The sequence below is a fragment of the Dermacentor variabilis genome, unplaced genomic scaffold (genome assembly GCF_050947875.1).
Source record: "Dermacentor variabilis isolate Ectoservices unplaced genomic scaffold, ASM5094787v1 scaffold_20, whole genome shotgun sequence".
NCBI classification, from domain to species: domain Eukaryota; kingdom Metazoa; phylum Arthropoda; class Arachnida; order Ixodida; family Ixodidae; genus Dermacentor; species Dermacentor variabilis.
The window spans coordinates 572,273-582,200 of NW_027460368.1; the positions used below are offsets into that span (position 1 = coordinate 572,273).

The 9,928-nt window shown below is 43.2% G+C and overlaps 1 pseudogene; it reads right to left on the reverse strand.

The window, feature by feature from the left end:
• Window positions 1-7,214: 7,214 nt before the first annotated feature.
• LOC142568524 (uncharacterized) lies at window positions 7,215-9,448 on the reverse strand (annotated as a pseudogene).
• Window positions 9,449-9,928: the final 480 nt, after the last annotated feature.

The window sequence follows — 9,928 nt, forward strand, 5'->3', positions numbered from 1 at the left end:
TGAAGCCATCATCAACATAAGACTGACATACATCCTTGAAACAGAGAACATGCTAGATAACCATCAGTGTGGATACAAGAAAGGTTGCTCCACAACAGATCACCTAGTCCGGCTAGAAGACGAGATACGTGCGGCCTTTCTACACAAACAATACTGTCTCACTGTTTTCTTTGATTTAGAAAAGGCCTACGACACAACATGGAGGTTTGGTATCTTAAGGGACTTAGCAGATTTAGGAATCCGAGGTAGAATGCTCAAATGTCTAGCCGATTTCATGTCGGACCGAACATTCCAGGTGCGTTTAGGAACGGCGCTGTCACGTATATTCATCCAGGAAAATGGAGTGCCACAAGGATGCGTACTAAGTACAACACTCTTTATAGTAAAAATGAACTCTGTTAACAAAGCAATCCCCCCCTCTGTTATGCACTCCATATATGTGGATGATCTGCAAATAGCGTGCCGCGCCTCAAACTTACAAACATGTGAAAGACAGCTCCAGATAACAATTAATAAACTAACCGAGTGGGCTGAGAAAAATGGCTTCCGCTTCTCTACTCAAAAAACCGTTACAGTGCTATTCTCGCAAAAACGAGGATTGTACTTAGACCCGCTTCTAAAATTGAATGATGTCGCACTGCCGGTAAAACAGGAATGTAAATTCTTGGGGGTAATCTTTGATAAAAAACTAAACTTCCTAGCCCACATTAAAACACTAAAAATTAAGGCAAATAAAGCATTGAATATCCTAAAAGTTCTGGCTCATAAGCACTGGGGTTCTGACCGAACCTGTCTTTTACGTATTTACCGGTCTCTTGTGCGTAGCCTTTTAGACTACGGCTCCGTGGTTTACGGCTCAGCCAGGCAGTCCTACGTCCAACTCCTTGATCCAGTACATAACCTTGGATTGCGACTGGCAAGTGGTGCCTACAGAACGTCACCCATTCAAAGTTTATATGTTGAGTGTAATGAACCCTCATTACAGCAGCGCAGAGCCTTATTAACATTCTCTTACCTACTCAGAATTCAGTCATCACCGCAACACATATGCTATAACATCCTCACACAGTGCAACTCACGCTTACACTACACAAATAAACCGAACATGATTAGGCCACTTCTCCTGCGGTATGAGAAATACTGTCAGGATTATGACATCCCCCACGAAGTCCTCCAGGTCGCCAAGAAACCACAACGGTTGGCCCCATGGTACAATTTCACGCAGTTGTGTGACTGGACATTAACACATTTAAAGAAGAGAAACACTCCACACGAACACATCATGCAAGAATTCCGTGCTCTTCAAGACAAGTATCAAAATCACATGGAATTCTACACGGATGGCTCCAAAACAAAAGAACACGTGGGTGTAGGGGCCGTAACAGAAAATTGGGAAACAAGTGTCCGTCTACCAATACATGCTTCTGTTTTCACTGCTGAAGTTTATGCTGTATGGGTTGCAGTTAAAAAGATTATCACTGGCAAGCACAAAAACACAGTCATATACACGGATTCTTTAAGTACACTGAAGGCTCTCCATCTGAAATCTGAGTGTGAACCCCTGATAGGAGACATTTTAAACATGTTGGTGCTGAACGAATACGGGAGGTCAATTCGTTTCTGCTGGGTCCCGAGCCATGTTGGGATACCAGGTAACGAAGCAGCTGATAGATGTGCATTGATGGCAGCGCACAAAGATATTACAAACACGACACTCCCATATAGTGATAGCATCCGTGCAATTAGAAAAGCCTTCACGGTAAAATGGCAACGCGAATGGGACCATTGTGCTGACAACAAGCTACATCTCACCAAACCCATAGTTGGCGAGTGGAAGTCGTGTTATCATCAAGAGCGGTTCATCGAAGTAGTTTTATGCCGGCTACGCATTGGGCACACACACCTCACACACAATTACTTACTTACGAAAGAAGACACACCAACATGCGAGAAATGTCAACAGCCACTAACAGTTATGCACATATTACTCACATGTACGCAGACTGAAACACACAGACGAACACTTTTGCACAAATTATATCAACTACACATACCTTTACACCCTGCTCTGATTTTAGGTGATGATCCGCTAGTCCCATTATGTGACGTCCGTAAATTTCTACACGACACTGGATCTTTACATAAAATATAGGTTATTAACAAAGCCTTTTCCTTCACAAACTGGATTTTAAAATACCTCGTGTTTGGCGCAGCATAGCCTTAGCTGCTTTTGCGCCATTAAACCCCATTTAACTAACTAACTAACAATCTCCAACAGAATAAGGGCAACACTGGACTTTAGTCAACCAAGGGAACAGGCGCGCTTCAGGAAGGGATTCTCTACAATGGATAACATCCATGTCAATAATCATGTTATCGAGAAATCTGCAGTGTGCAATAAGCCCCTCTATATGGCTTTCATAGATTACAAAAAAGCATTTGATTCAGTAGAAATACCAGTAGTCACAGAGGCATTGCATAATCAAGGAGTACAGACGGCTTGCATAAATATCATGCAAAATATCTACAGCGAGTCCACAGCCACCTTAATTCGACACAAGAAAAGTAAGAAGATACCAATAAAAACACTGTGGTGTAAAGGTTATGAAGAGGGATAAGTGCCCCAGAGAGACTAGCCAACGTTTCGATAAGTGGACCTATCTTCGTCAAAGGTGGCCTCGTCATCCTCGGCGTGTTAGTTTTGAAGGGTTACTAGAGTGACGTCACGTGCGGTTGTTGTAGGTGGTGGCTGGCTGGCTGGTGCCACAAAAACATGCAGCCAACGGCACCCTGAATCTCCCTAACCTCTTGCTTCCCCAACGCCCTCCCATGCCTTTCTTGTTCTATTTCCCTCTTGGTGTCGGTTTTTTTTTCTTTTTTTTCTCCCCGCCTTCCGACTCTCTCACTTTAGTCCGCTTGTCTTAGAAACCGTTTACAGATGTCAAGTGACAACGCTCATTCGATTTGAAGTCTCCCTTTACAACCAGCCACCACCGACAACAACCGCTTGTGATGTCACTCTACTAACAGTTTAAAACTAACACGCCGAGGATGACGAGGCCGCCTTTGATGGAGATGGGTCCACCTATCGAAACGTTGGCCAGCCTTTCTGAGGCACTTATCCCTGTTCATAACCTTTATACCACACTGTGCTATTCCATCAGTCAGTCCCGTTGATTATAAAGAAAAGAGTCAGACAAGGAGACACAATATCTCCAAGGCTATTCACTGCGCGCTTGGAAGAAGTATTCAAGCTATTAAACTGGGAAGGCTTAGGGGTAAGGATCGACGGCAAATATCTCTGCAACCTTCGGTTTGTCGAAGGCATTGTTCTATCCAGCAACAATGCAGACGAGTTACAACAAATTATTGGGGGCCTTAACAGAGAGAGTGTAAGAATGGGGCCGAAGATTAATAAGCAGAAGACAAAGATAATGATGAGTAACCGGGCAAGGGAGCAAGAGTTCAGGATTGCCAGTCAGCCTCTAGAGTCCGTGAAGGCATACATTTACCTAGGTCAACTAATCACAGGGAACCCTGACCATGAGAAATAAGTTCGCAGAACAAAAATGGGCTGGATCACGTAGGGTAGACATCATGAGCTCCTGACTGAAAGCTTACCGTTATCATTGAAAAGAAAGGTATGCAATCAGTGAATTTTACCGGTGCTGACATATGGGGCAGAGACTTGGGGACTGACAAAGTAACTTGAGAACAAGTTAAGGACTGCGCAGAGAGCGATGGAACGAAGAATGCTAAGCATAACTTTAACCGACAGAAAGAGCGGTTTGGATCAGAGAGCAAATGGGTGTAGACGATATTCCATTTGACATTAAGAGAAAAAAATGGCGCTTGGCAGGTCATGTAATGCGAAGATTAGATAACCGTTGGACCATTATATAGAGTGACAGAATGGGTACCAAGAGAAGGGAGGCGCATTGGAAGCGGCAGAAAACTAGATGGTGCGACAAAATTAGGAGCTTTGCGGGTGCTATTTGGAATCTGTTGGCGCAAGACAGAGGTAATTGGAGATCGCAGGGAGAAGTCTTTGTCCTGCAGTGGACATGAAATAGGCTGATGATGATGATGACACCATGACTTCTGTCTTAATTCATTGTATGTTTCTATGTACAGATGTGGCCAAAAAAATGTCTATCCCTTTGGATACCGATATTCTTCTCATTGTGTACGGTATGTACAACTGCAGTACCTTATTTTCCTAAGCATGGGAATGCAACCTTTCGGTGGTGGTGCACTGTCATGTTCTAGAGTGGGCATACTCTTGCACAAGCCCATTTTGCATATCCTGACACACAGGAATGTATATATTAGGATACGTGGAATATGACAGCAGGGAGCATGTTTGCCAGACAACCTAATTCTAAGATGTGTAGCAATATGCGCACACAATCTAGAGCATGGAAACTCGGCCATGAAGACCAGGCCACACATGTACACAGTGCAGGACAGCTTGTGCACGTTGAAGCGTTGATCTCTTCTACTCAAATATTTGCACAAGGGCTGCCTCGCGTCGCTGCGCAGCTACGGTGTGGAGCAGTCAATTCTCAGCGAAGCTGATTTATGTGGAGCAAGAAACTGATTTTTTTGTGTGCTCATTAACAACTTCAATACTAAAAATTATGTTTACAGATATTCAAGCATTTCGAAGCACTGTCAGTAGGTCCGTTTGATTCGCCTGCACCACCTGAACTGGTTACGAGGTGCTGCATCCTAACATTCACTTGAGCTGTACAGCAATGTTGCAGGATTGGTTCAACATTTTCCTGCACCCTCTAATGTTGATGCCAACTTGGTGAAGGTGTGCAAGTGGGTCACAGTAGTGCAGGACAGAGGTGCAAGTACTGTTAGAGCGCTGCTTACTTGCGTCTGATGCAACTATGCGAATGTGGTGTGTATTTACCCTGAAAAGCCGATCATAACAGCAGACCGTCAAACTTATGCACTCTGCACATTAGTTAGCTAAAACATAAGGCCTGCAACAAGTCTTTGCTGTCCGAGTGTTGTGTTGTTCGTAAAATGCCGTGAACTGGTTCGGAATGGTGCAGGCGAATCGAATGGACCTAATAGCTCAATTAGCAACACTGTCTGGCAAGGCATCTATGCGTGAACGCCATCAGCCTGTTTGAAAAATGCAACCTATTTATCCTTCAAAAATTCACACCTTTACAGGTATGAAGTGCAGCGTCGAGCTGAAGAAAGAGAGCAGCTTTTGAAACGACTGGAAAACCTCGAGAGACGTGTCGATAAAGAAAATCGACCGAGCCTGTGATAAAAGTTTGTTTAGCTTTGAGCACAATAAATTGTTTTACAATATAAAGTACACAGAGTCCATGTGCTGTGACCTTTGGGTCATATAATTCACTTTTATTTTTGCTTCCTTGTGAACAAAGTGTGGCGACTTCTACACAGCAACCCGGTACACATTCAATGTCATACAGTGCACTACTCAAACTGTAATGTTTCTTAAAAGGCCCTTAGACCACTCTTAACATTTCAAGTGCACATTGTACACAGGATACTGTGCCAAAAATTTTTTATGAACACAGCGGCAATACACTTTGCTGTTGTTGATACACTGTTGAACAACAAATTTTTGAGGTAACATGGGTTTAGGGGCTCTTTAAGGCATGACGCCAAGTTTGATACTGGATTTCTTACAAAAGTATCACTTTTTATTATTTGCTTAGACGTGTTTGCTCTAGTGACACTCAGTCACTTCAACAATGGCAGTACAGGCACACTAGATATGATGTGTAAGCAACGAACACTGCGCCTTCACTACAAGACCCTGTTTTTCTAAGAAATCGAGGTGCCTGGAAGACATTGAGGAGACAGTCCCACAAGCGGCGGGCTGCATGCCTGCAGCCTCGACCCCCCTTCACTGACTGCAGGCATCTCCCTCCGCCTCGAGTTCCGCGTTTTACGACCCTGGCGGTGTACAGTAGCCTGTGTCGGAGAGAGTAAAGTTGCATTTCAAAGAGAAAGGTTGTGTGTCTGCTTGCTCCCCGAAGTTCGCGAGGCGCCCTTGTTGCGTGGGAGCCGCTTGGGGCGAGTCTACGCGTGAGCCTTACTTTGCGTCGCGTTTTCTGGCCCACAGTGGCATATTCGCGGGCTACTGTCGGCCTGAGCTAGTGTTTTAGCCAAGTGCGCGGTTAGCTAGCTGAGTCCGCGTTAGAGAACCCCTTTTTGTTCACAGATGACACAAGTTGGATTGGAATGTGGCCTTCGCACAATTAAAAAATTATCTCGCAAAGCATTTGCCAAAGTCCTTCTCTGACTGCACTAATAATAATATTTGGGGTTTTACGTGCCAAAACCACTTTCTGATTATGAGGCACGCCGTAGTGGAGGACTCCGGAAATTTTGACCACCTGGGGTTCTTTAACGTGCACCTAAATCTAAGCACACGGGTGTTTTCGCATTTCGCCCCCATCGTGACTGCACTAGTGCTGCACAAGGTAGAAAAAGAAAAGGTGCACACAAGAAGCCAAGAACAAAAGTTTGGAGGGGACAAACTAAAAATCTGTGGAAAACGAACCCTTGAAACACTTTCGTGCATAAAGCTAATGTTTAAAATCCCTTTTTTGTTCCTTTAACCATTTTCTTGCAATTCTATCATACACCAACAAGTACAAATTTTTTGAGGAAACACGTTCTAGTGACATACATTCATTTTTTACATGGTTGAGCAATGAACAACAAAAGTAGTAAGCTTTTCTATAGCAAAGCATAGTCTTATATTGGGGTTTCAGTTCTGAAACCGAAGCCCCGATAAAACACCATCTCCATCTTTTTTGAAAGTAAGTGAGGGGAAGGAACATCATTATACATTCGTTAATGGTGTACATTATACAATGCCAAAGTGACTCCCAACTCTCCCCCCTTGCAGAACAAAAAGAAAAGGAGAAATGTGACAAAATAGAGCACTCATTTTTTTTTCAATGCAAATACAAACACGCAAAACGGGAAAATTATGTTGCAACTTGACACAGAGACAAGCAGAACACAGGACGAGCGCTCAGCGCTCGTCCTGTGTTCTGCTTGTCTCTGTGTCATATTTTGTTGCGCTATGTATCCCAGTCTGAATATAACTGGTGCCTGAATATAATCCTCAGATCCTCGGCAGTCGACGCTGCTAGCAGAGCATTTTGACTGGGCACGTCAGTCAGAATTCGAGCACGTACCCCATCATCTCACCTTTCGGCTAGGTGATTTGACCGCAAATTCAGGTACATTTCCAAGGCTGGTGGCTCAAGACCAAAGTAAGTGGACACCTGTGAGCCATAGAGGCAGGTGTGACAGTTGGCCAGAAGAGCACTTACTTTGTATATTTGCGGCAAATTCTGGCGGTACAGTTTTTGATTTTTGCGAAAGTCAACAAATGCAAATGAGTCTGCAATCTTGCTAAAACCCCATTCAACAGCTTGGCGCACTTTGCTCATTTCCTTGTTTAGCAGCAACTGGTGCCCACTAGAAGATGTTCCGCTGTAGGGCTTCAGCAACAGTGGCCTCAGAGGATATGCAGGATCACCATAGATGCAATAGCTGTGGCCCTGGACAAGCTTTTCCAGTTTTTCATAGGTCTTACTTATTCGGAGCATACCTGCAAGATCACAAAGTTGTTTTTGCACTCATAATATGATGCAATCTCCCAAAACCGCTGCAACCAAGACAAAATAGGCAATAGTAGACTGTTTTATCAGTTGCATCACCTACCTTTATATGTTGCATGTTATTATCTGTGCCGTCTCAAAGTACACAAGGTAAACCAACCTACAGGTCTATCCCTATTCAGCCAAGTTTCTCTGCACATAGGTTCCTATACTCTGCAGTACAGCTGTGCCGCCTGCAATTGGGTCCTCGATTGCATGGGGTGCAAGGCAAGGTGCTGACATGGTGCAGTGCACCCTTGAACCTTGCAGCGTGTGCAACGCGGCAGACAACCTGCACTGCTTGCACCTTTTCAGAATTTTGTTTAAGAAAACTAATTACTCCTCACAAATGTGACAGTCGCACACCCTGTAAAATGTATTTGCTTTGAATTTACAATTACTGATAAGCAAGATTGAAATAAAAAAGTTAACCATAGAATGTTCTCAGGAGTCGTCGCAGGTCTTAATAAAAATTTTTATTTTCATATTGCTTCAGTCGTTAGAAAATAAACTGGTTTTCTCATGAGAGCCCTAATTAAATTTTGTTCAGTATTCAGCATTGCTACAATTTTCTCATTTTATCACGAATTCATTCATACACACTCATTGTATAGCTACATTTGCTTTATCAAATAACATTGCCCTGCCACAAGTTGCTACAAATTATGAAAAATTATTTGTTTCAGTGCCCTTTCCTTCTAAACAGTTTAGAGTTATATTTTAAAATGTTGCCGTACAGTAGTTTGATATTTCTTGAAAACGTACTTGTTTTTGTCTGCCTACTTAGCATAATTATTACCTTCTTGAAATACATGTGTTACAAACATATGAGCCTTGAAAGCTGTTGAATTTTAGCTCAAGGTAATCCAGGGCATTCTCATTCCTGGCACGAGAAAAATATTTTACAGAAACTCTTTCGGAAAGAGCAATACAAGGTTTTTCAAGGCTGCACGACAAGTTGATGTTCTTGCTTATGTACTTCACCACATGTATTATTTTGCTAACCTTCGTTAATTGCTGCTTACTGAAAATGTACCGTACTTGATCTACATATTGTGAATGCATTTATGCCAATGAGCATGTAACTGAACATGACGGCTGCGTCGATCACGTCTAGTAAGAACTTGCGAATAGGAACTCTCGTCTCTGTTGAATCAACTCACCTGCATCATGTCGGCTGCCGAAGTACGGTCCATTTAATTGGCAGATTATGCCGTTTGGACACATGATCGACTGGTATTTTACAGCATGGGTGCGCTTGTGCCCGGCAAAAAACATCTGATTTGTCGACGGGCGCAGATAGCCCTCGCGGTGCCGTCGATGAAGCCCCAACAGTTATCCAGGGGTGCACCTCTGGAATGCACGGCCTGCAAAGTTTAGGTGTGAAAAAAATATAAATAAATAATGACGGGCACGAACCAAAATGTCTGATACCAACCTGTGAAAATTCCTCCAAGGTAGGGATGTCAAGCCAGGAGTGACTGTTCACGTCCTTCAAGAGGTGTTTGAAGTTGCTTTCGATGTGCGAAAGAACGATATTTGTCACTGATGATATAACTGAATAATGTCTCCCAAAAAGGTGCTCTAGATCGCACAGCCTGTTGGGGTACGAGAGCCGGCGTAGCGTAATACACAAACTCTCCTCTCCTGGCACAGTCACTCGTTGAGCTGTTGTGATGACAGCTGGCATCCTTAAGGCATTATGAAGCCTTGATATATCCTTTTTTTTCAAACCGCAAATACGACCTGAAAACACCAGCGTCCATGGTATCCATGTTCAGAAGTCCGTTGGCCGAAAGCGGGTCTCTTCGTGTGCTACCAAAAACTTCACACAGCAAAATGTCTTCTAGTTCCCTCCATTTCAATTGATTGAGTAGCACCGGGTCTTGCAAGATGCTCTGCCGTGTTTTCATGTCTTGCAGTGCTCTAGCAGCGCGATACACCGAAACTCTGGGAGAACAGCGGACGTGTCAGAGGTGAACAGAGATGAACACGTTTGTCACTTGTGTTCACGTTTGTTTATGCGGACCATGTGACCACGTTTTAGGTGTACTGAAAGAGCAAAAGACCTTGCCTTGGCTACAACACAGCGTAACGGCTTTGTTAATGTAAAGATTATATATATATATATATATATATATATATATATATATATATATATATATATATATATATATATATATATAAGAAATGAAAATGCAATGTATTGCGTGAAATGCCTTCAGACATTTGGGTCATTCCAAATATATTATTTT